Here is a 9,531-nt window from a genome sequence, read left to right on the forward strand (position 1 = left end):
AGTACACGAGGATGTCGTCGATAAACACAATCACACGGATATCGAGGAAATCCTTGAATACTCTATTCATCGGGTCCATGAATGTGCGGGAGCATTGGTTAGTCCGAATGACATAACCAGAACTCGTAGTGTCCATACCTAGTGCGGAAAGCCGTCTTTGGAATGTCCTCCTCTCGGATCCTCAACTGATGATAACCCGAACGGAGATCAATCTTAGAAAAGACCGTCTTCCCCTGAAGATGATCGAACAAGTCATCGATCCTAGGTAATGGATATTTATTCTTCACCGTCAGCTTGTTCAACTCTCGTAGTCGATGCACATCCTCATAGATCCATCCTTCTTCTTCACGAACAAAACCGGGCTCCCCAAGGTGACACACCGGGCCGTATGAACCCTATGTCAAGCAACCCTTGGAGCTGAATCTTCAATTCCTTAAGTTCGAGTGGAGCCATCCTATACGGGGCTTTAGAAACCGGATCCACCCACAGTGCCAAGTCAATCACGAAGTCAATCTCCCGTTGAGGTGGTAACCACGGGAAGTTCTTCGGGAAACACGTCCAAAAATTCCCGAACCACACCGATGTCCTGCGGCCGAATGGTGTACGGCCGAGTGGTGTCCACCACCACGGCCGAAACCCTAAGCACCCACCATGCAATAATTCTCTCGGCGACATAGCCGAGATCACGGGATCCGAGATCCCCGAACCGAACCCACAAATACGAACGGTTCTTCACTTTCCGTTGGAAGACCACCATCTTCCTCTTGCAATCAATGCTCGCCGAATATTTAGATAGGAAATCCATTCCTAAAATAATATCAAATTCGACTAAGCTCATCTCTATCAGATCAGCGCTCAACTCTCTACCATCTATCCTGATCGGCATAGACCTAATCCACCTATTGGAGATAACCAATTCTCCGCGAGTAACGGGGTTCCAAACCCACGATTCATATCTATCAAAGTGGTCTACCCAACTTACTAAAGACTGCGGCCGCCACATAAGAACGTGTAGCCCCGAATCAAACAGACCTTTGAATAAAGCGAGTCGTTAATAAGAATCGACTGTAACAACCGATGGGTGGCATCCGCATCGGCTGCGTGATCGCGAATACCACAGGCCGGAGTGGGCATCGCTGGAGCTCTCGGTGCCTGCGGCGGGCCGGGGACATTCCCTCTTGAAGTGCCGGGCATGCCACAATGAAAGCATCCCCGCCCCTTGCACTCTCCCCGATGGTGCCTCTTGCGGCTAGGGCACTCGGGATAGGAGAAGCGAGTCTCATTACCACCGGGACGACTCCCTGCGTTGCAGTTCCCCCGAACCTCTTGTTCGACTCGAGCCGCCGAAGCGATGGGTGCCCTCTTCCTCGATCAATGGCCGAACCACTACTCCCCTGCTAAATCCGATGCGGGAGGGGTAGGAGCTCCGCCACCAACCGAGATCTTGGCCGAATCCGACATACATCCCACCGCGCCCTCGGCTCGCAATGCCTTCTCCACCATGCGAGCGTAGGTGGTGCGTCGTCGATGGTAATCATCGGGTCATGCACGATCTTGGGATTCAACCCGTCCGGATACTTCTCCTTTCTGCTGAAGTCGGTCGGCACAATTCCCGAGGCTAACCTCGCCAACCGGTCAAACTGAGTAGTATACTCAGTGACACTCATGTTCTCCCGCTGGGTCAGGTGAACGAACTCTTTCCTTTTGGCGCTTCTAACCGCCTCATTGTAGTACTTCGCGTTGAAGAGTTCTTGGAACCTCTCCCAAGTCATGGTGGTGACGTCGTGAATCTGAGACACCATGTCCCACCATACCAGGGCATCCTCCTGGAACTGAAATGTGGCGCACACCACTCTGTCGTTGCCGGTGACACCCATAAAGTTCAAGATTCTGGTGATCACCGTAAGCCACTGCTCGGCTTTCGACACATCTGGACCTCCCAAGAATACCGGAGGTGCTTGTTTCCGGAACCTCTCATACAACGGTTCCAATCTATGGGCCGCCACTACCATCTCGGCACAGGCGGCGAGGGCGGTGCCCTTTGGAACTGCGGCACCGGCTGCGGGAGCACCTGGCTGTCTCGGCCTCTACGAATCTCGAGGTCTTGCTCTTCGATTCGGCTTGCATCTCCGCAAACCGTAACTCCCGGTTCGGGGCTCCACGATCGGTGGGGAGCACAGGCAGCTGTGGCGGGTTCTCATCACCCCGACCACGAGCCTGCCTCGGGGACCTCTACCTCGGCCCACAGCGAGGTGGGGGAAACCGAGCTCCCTCTCCCCGATTCGACCCCACGGAGTTGCCTCGACTCACAGTAGTCCGCCACGGCGTCCATCTAGTTAGAACCGCTGCGAAACCAAGAGTTGGCATATCGGGTCGTATTCAAGGCGAGCTTACTAATGCCGCTTAATTTGGAAATTAGAAATGAAACATGCGCCTATTCTACTATCGGGCTACTAACATGCTTCCTAACGGGCTTTTCTTTTTCATAATCGAATAAAATAAACTACTAAAGCAATAAAGGCTTGCGAACCGTGAACCGAGCTAGCTGGCGATGATGATTGTACATGTCGTGACGATCTTCGGAAGACAACACAGCGGCTACGATACCAAGTTGTGACACCCTAACTAATTTAGGCGTATTACGTGATTTTTAAACGTCTTGTGCAGCTCGTTGCTAATCAACGAGGTTTATGGAAAAACGTGATTAATTAAAATTTTGCTTTTTCATTAAACTTATAAACCATTTTACCAAAAAGTCTCGGGATCCCGATTTATAAAAATATTTACAAACGTTTTTACTATTCAACTTTTACATCAAAATGAGGTCATCTAACGACCGTTACAAAAATCTCAGCCTGTCGTCCCGAGGATCGTACGCTCCGAGCCTAACCGCCCCGACATGTACAATCCCATAAGCTCGCTCACGGTCCATCAGCAACTGCCTTGCCTTTACCTACACATGAACGTAAACTGTGAGTCGACAGACTCAGTAAGAAAAGCATAATAATATCATACATAAAAACTGACTGCCGTGTCCAACACGATACTGAGTCCCGCTACCGCCATGTCCAACATGGTACTGAGCACTCTTGCCATGTCCAACATGGTGCGAGTTTTGAACATTCGGGGGACGGTACTATTGACAAGTATCCTCACGATCGGTCGAGCCGGTCATACTCCGGGCTGGTCATACTCCGGCTGTCTGCAGACGGGATAGGTCAATAGCCGAACCACCAACCGATGTCGGCTGATCGGTCGAGCCGGTCATACTCATTCTTGGTCATACTCCGGCTGTACCGACGTGACGGGGTTGGGTGGTTCGAAGCCTAAATACATATCTAATGTAAACTAACGGGCTTCCTACATGCACGCTAAACATGTAATCTACATATGCATCTTGTTATACTAATCTTACACGGATTCGATTTCGGGTGTGCCGGTCAACTTGGCTTGGAACGAAGGCTGAACGGCGGATTACTGGCTCCTAAACCATAAAAATCACAACGCTATAAGTGACACGCTAAATCACTTCCCGGGGACTAAAACTTGAAACTAAAAGTTTCCCTAACGATAAAAAGCATGGCAATACCCCTAAAAACCCAAAAACGAGGAAAACTAGGGTTCTGAAAAATCCCCAACCGGAAGACCGGTTGCCCAACCGGAATTCCGGTTCTGGGAAAATCTGAACCCCCATCCGGAATTCCGGATGCTCAACCGGAATTCCGGTTCCTCGCAGGCAGCAACCAAAAATTCACATATCTTGACCAATTCGAACCCAATTGATCCCAAACTCTCCAGACCTCTTCCATAGGTCCCAAATAACAATTCTAGAGCATCAAACCTACCCAGAAATCCCACATGCAAAATTCACCATTGAAGACCAAGCTTTGAGTTCAAGAACTCAAACTTGGTTAAACCCACTAGCATGCACCCTAGCCTAGTTAATTCTACTTAACTAAGCATTAAAACACCTCTCCAAACTAACAATAACATCCAGCAAATATACAGAAACAAAACATGGCATTTTCTCACAAAAATCATCAATTTTCACAATTAATTTAAAAGCTTGAACAACCTAGCTACTCATGCTTCACACAACTCATTTAACATCAAAAATCATGCTTTGAATCCATAAATTAACAACAAAATCACAGCAGCAAGAACATTTCACAATCACATGCATTTCATCCATTTTCATCATTTTTCTTGAATAAAACACAAAGGGAAATAAAAGGGATCAAACCTAGACTTGAATTACACTTAGAGGAGGAGAAAATCACAAGCTTTGAAGAGGAAAATCTCTGCCCTAGCAGCCCAAGATCCAGCCGAAATGAGGGAGAAAGAGAGAGCTTTGAGTGAGTGTGTGTGTTGGAATTTCTTTTCAAAAAAAAAACTAAGTGTTGGAAAAAGAAATTAATATCATAATATACCATCTTTTTAAATCCATTTCAGCCAAATAATCACATAATTAAATATTCATTTTCCATTTAATAAATCATATAAGACAAAACACTAATGGGGCAAAAAGACCATTTTGCCCCTCCATCATAAAATCACATAACTCATACTAAAGGGTATTTTTGGGACATTCTAAATTCCCGGCCATTCCCGACATTCCCAATGTCTAAAACCCGTCCCCAAAATACTAACATACTAAGTTGTGATTTCTACTGAGCCAAACGCCGCGTTCCAAAATACCGGACACCGGAAATACGAAACATAAAAGCTACTGATGACATAATTATGCATATCTGAATTCCATAAATAACAATGATAAATTATTTAAATAGCTATAAATAATTTCCTGATTAACATAAATAACTGCTAATCTCCAAATTAACTAAGCAGGCTTTACATCATATAACTCATATATTTATATCTTATGTATGTATAATACAACATAATATTCTTCTCAAGATTATTGATTATTTCTGGGAAATTCTAGTGGGCTTATTATTTTCTCCTTGGTAGTTTCTAATTGGTATTAATCACACATTTGATATAGGAAATGAAAACATCATTTATGTTTCCTCGGGAAGTGAAGTCAAGAGCTTTGATGTCCATCTGGTAACCATTCTTGCTCTTGGTTTTGGTATTATACGTTTTTCTATTGGTATCTTGTTTGTTCACATTAACATATATCGTTTATCTTTATGCGGAATTTGTGATATATAATAGTATTGTTTCTTTTATTTTAACAAAGTATGTTTTGTTTCTATTAAGTTTGTAGGTAATTTATTTTGCAGGCCTTCTCTTGGAAGCCGTTGGAGACTTATGAATATAATAAGGATGAGATAAATCAGGTAGACATTAAGTTCATTCTCTTACACTATTAATTTCAGAGGAAAAAAATGAGCTAGATTTGTAAATTTTTATTTTTATGTGATCCGATTCCGCTAATTCTTACACATGGAATCATAATCCTGTTCTTGCAGATTGCTTGCAACTTCAAGTCTTCTTTGCTTACAGCTGCAGATGATGGTGGCAAGGTTCTTACCATCTATTTCATAGATAATTTTCTGTTAGTGTTCATTAAATAATAAATTTTAGACATTCTCATCAGCAAAAAAAGCTGAAATTGTAGCCAGACATTTTGGTTGTGTTTCATCTATTCTGATTCTGTGCTCATTAAAATACATGTTGCAGATCATAGACATTAGCCAGAAATGTCTCTATAAAACATTGAGAGCTGGCCATCAGGTTCTTTCTCATCTCTTGCTATATTTTTTGTTTATATGTATTTCTTTTTTCTCAATTTAAATGTGAATGAGCGAGCAATATCATTGAAAATAGAAAACAAAGACAACGAGGATATTAAGCTCGACCTTGATCACCACCGGTTCTGGACCTTGCCCAGAGCTCGATAACAAGAACATTGTATTCGATTTGTTATTATTATTTTTTTTATTATTAAGATGGGATTATGTGCTGGCTGTTGATGTATATATATGCATGAAATGAATGGGCAACATTTTCTTTAAGGAAAGATAAAAGGTTCTTTCTAGATTAAGGAATAGATTCAAGTTGATAAGGGGAATCGGTCTTGTGTGTTTTGTGAAAGTTTGGGAGTTGAAAAGGGCATATTGTTTGTTGATAGAATAGCTCCTGAAGAATAGCTCAATCAGTTCTGTAAATTGATTGCCCGCACACAATATTTTATCCAGGACGTTAACCTCCTCTTTGAAATCGCCTCCTAAAATTGCTCTTTTTCTCCATCTCCTGAAATAGAAATTGAAATTGATAAATGAATTTCTCATTTAGAATGGATTTTCAATTTTTAATTTTTTAACACTCAAATGAGAAATTGCATCACCACTGGCCTCTGCCCAATCTCTTCACCACACTCCGGTCTGATGGTCTTCCCTCTCGCGCTCTCAGTCTCAATCTCATTCTTAATCGCTACTTTCTGATCGAAAGAATCCAAAAACTGTGGCATTTTGAAATCGACTCATCTTATTCTCTGCCCGAGTCTCCTTCAAAACCCCACTTAGTGAGAGAAGCTTTTCTCAGAAGCTAGAGAGAGAAACAAAATCAACAGAGTAGAGAGAGAGAGCTTCAAAACCCATAACTCTTTCTCTCTTCTTTCTCTCGAGCCCCCTATCTCTGGTTTCCCTCTCTCTTTCTCTCTCCCGAGCCCCTATCTCTGGTATATTTTATGTCCGAATTATTTATCAATTTCTATATATATTCATGTATCAGAAGATGGTTGTGTGTGCTGATTTGATATGCGGTGCAAAGATGTGGTGAACACCATGGAAGTGGGGAACGAAGCGATCTCATCCATTTGTTTAAGTCTGGTACGGTACGAGTATATGTTTCGCTTGAGATTTGATTGTGGGTGTCCTCATTGATTCCTTTCCTGTGAGAAAGTATTGGAAACTACTTCTACTTTTAATTTTTTGTGTATGTAGTAATTCTCGGAACTGGGTAGTTTTATTTTCATATCATAATTATGACATTTTTATGGAGAACCATTTTAGCTCATATGTGGTTAATTTATGCGAAAATTGAAACAAAATGTATGTATTTGGATCTCATATAACTCATATATTTATATCTTATGTATGTATAATACAACATAATATTCTTCTCAAGATTATTGATTATTTCTGGGAAATTCTGGTGGGCTTATTATTTTCTCCTTGGTAGTTTCTAATTGGTATTAATCACACATTTGATATAGGAAATGAAAACATCATTTATGTTTCCTCGGGAAGTGAAGTCAAGAGCTTTGATGTCCATCTGGTAACCATTCTTGCTCTTGGTTTTGGTATTATACGTTTTTCTATTGGTATCTTGTTTGTTCACATTAACATATATCGTTTATCTTTATGCGGAATTTGTGATATATAATAGTATTGTTTCTTTTATTTTAACAAAGTATGTTTTGTTTCTATTAAGTTTGTAGGTAATTTATTTTGCAGGCCTTCTCTTGGAAGCCGTTGGAGACTTATGAATATAATAAGGATGAGATAAATCAGGTAGACATTAAGTTCATTCTCTTACACTATTAATTTCAGAGGAAAAAAATGAGCTAGATTTGTGAATTTTTATTTTTATGTGATCCGATTCCGCTAATTCTTACACATGGAATCATAATCCTGTTCTTGCAGATTGCTTGCAACTTCAAGTCTTCTTTGCTTACAGCTGCAGATGATGGTGGCAAGGTTCTTACCATCTATTTCATAGATAATTTTCTGTTAGTGTTCATTAAACAATAAATTTTAGACATTCTCATCAGCAAAAAAAGCTGAAATTGTAGCCAGACATTTTGGTTGTGTTTCTTCTATTCTGATTCTGTGCTCATTAAAATACATGTTGCAGATCATAGACATTAGCCAGAAATGTCTCTATAAAACATTGAGAGCTGGCCATCAGGTTCTTTCTCATCTCTTGCTATATTTTTTGTTTATATGTATTTCTTTTTTCTCAATTTAAATGTGAATGAGCGAGCAATATCATTGAAAATAGAAAACAAAGACAACGAGGATATTAAGCTCGACCTTGATCACCACCGGTTCTGGACCTTGCCCAGAGCTCGATAACAAGAACATTGTATTCGATTTGTTATTATTATTTTTTTTTATTATTAAGATGGGATTATGTGCTGGCTGCTGATGTATATATATGCATGAAATGAATGGGCAACATTTTCTTTAAGGAAAGATAAAAGGTTCTTTCTAGATTAAGGAATAGATTCAAGTTGATAAGGGGAATCGGTCTTGTGTGTTTTGTGAAAGTTTGGGAGTTGAAAAGGGCATATTGTTTGTTGATAGAGATGTAACATTCAATCCTCGTCATTTGTTTGACTGTAACTCTTTCCAAGAGAATGTGTAGTTTATAGTCAATGTGTTATCTTCATGAAGTTAATAAGGCAACCTTTTGGCTATGCTTGATTCATCTCTGTTAAAAATCCATAGCTATGTATAATAGTGGAGAATGTTTTCAACTTCTCAAAGACACTAAAATTCTTCCTAAAAAATATAAAGTATGAGTAAAAATAATTACAATATAATTTCAGTCACAATAAATTTTATAATTAAGTTATACCTGTATATTATTTTTATTGTTTAGTTATAAGATTTTTATTTTTTTTGTTACTAAATGATAATTTGAAATTCTTTGTTGCGATTTTCTGAGGCCATCTTTCTTGCTGTCTTTTAACTCAATTCATGCAACATCTCAAGCAATACAATCACATGAGACAAGGGTAGTTTTCCCTTGATGAAGCTCTATGAGATATAGAGTTGGTAAGAAAATATGTGGACAGTATTCAATCACTGAATCACATAGCACTTTGCAATGAATGGGAATGATTTGTTGTAATATATCTTGCTGTGTCAAAGTTATACAAGTTATACAAGTATTGGCTTTCATTAAGAACACAAGTTATATAAGTATTGGCTTTCATTATATTAGGGGTGCTTTGATAGTGTGTTTACTGTTTACTAATGAGCTGGTTTTCTTTACAGTACGAGTAAGGATGTGTAATGATTTAGTAGTTTTCTCATTTAGGAAAAGAAGTCACACCTGCCCACCAAAATTGATATTTTGTAAACCATGTTAGATATATATTATGGGTTCTAGGAATTTATTGGAGAAAATAAATTTAATCTTAAGATGTGTAATTTTTTTTTTTTTGTTTTTTTGCAGGTAAGAGCAATCCATACTCAAATGGTGAGATGAATTTTTTGCGTGATCAGTAGATTGAATTCGTCTGAACACAGGACAAGAGCTATTATCATGATCAATTTCTGTTTTTGTTTATATTTTACACTATAACCAATTACTTTCATATAAAGTAAGCTTGAGTACGTAGTTTGTATATATTTCAGTTTTTGTTCATTTTTAATTTATGTTTATACTTTATTCTAACTAATTGTGACAATATATAAATTAGTAAAAATTAATTATTGCAAGGAAAAAAATATTTTTTTTTATTGTTTTCTTTTTTATTTGCAAACCAATGACGGGCAGAAACTGTCGCTAAAAAATATGAAATTTATAAGTGAACTGAAAATTTTACTGTAA

General features: G+C 39.5%; 1 long non-coding RNA gene across 5 annotated transcripts; it reads left to right on the forward strand.

Annotated features, from left to right (window-relative positions):
* The first annotated feature begins 4,908 nt into the window (after positions 1 to 4,908).
* LOC115725575 (uncharacterized) lies at positions 4,909 to 9,325 on the forward strand. 5 transcript variants are annotated; one of them, XR_009688271.1, is made up of 9 exons: positions 4,909 to 5,067; positions 5,247 to 5,303; positions 5,436 to 5,489; positions 5,647 to 6,802; positions 7,184 to 7,245; positions 7,425 to 7,481; positions 7,614 to 7,667; positions 7,825 to 7,878; positions 9,154 to 9,325. It is a non-coding gene; the product is annotated as an uncharacterized LOC115725575 (long non-coding RNA). The 5 variants fall into 5 exon arrangements; XR_009688274.1 differs by having other exon boundaries at positions 4,910 to 5,067; positions 5,224 to 5,303; positions 5,436 to 5,521; positions 5,647 to 6,797; XR_009688272.1 differs by having other exon boundaries at positions 4,910 to 5,067; positions 5,436 to 5,521; positions 5,647 to 6,797.
* Positions 9,326 to 9,531: the final 206 nt, after the last annotated feature.

This window comes from Cannabis sativa, chromosome 6 (assembly GCF_029168945.1).
Source record: "Cannabis sativa cultivar Pink pepper isolate KNU-18-1 chromosome 6, ASM2916894v1, whole genome shotgun sequence".
Classification (NCBI taxonomy): Eukaryota; Viridiplantae; Streptophyta; class Magnoliopsida; order Rosales; family Cannabaceae; genus Cannabis; species Cannabis sativa.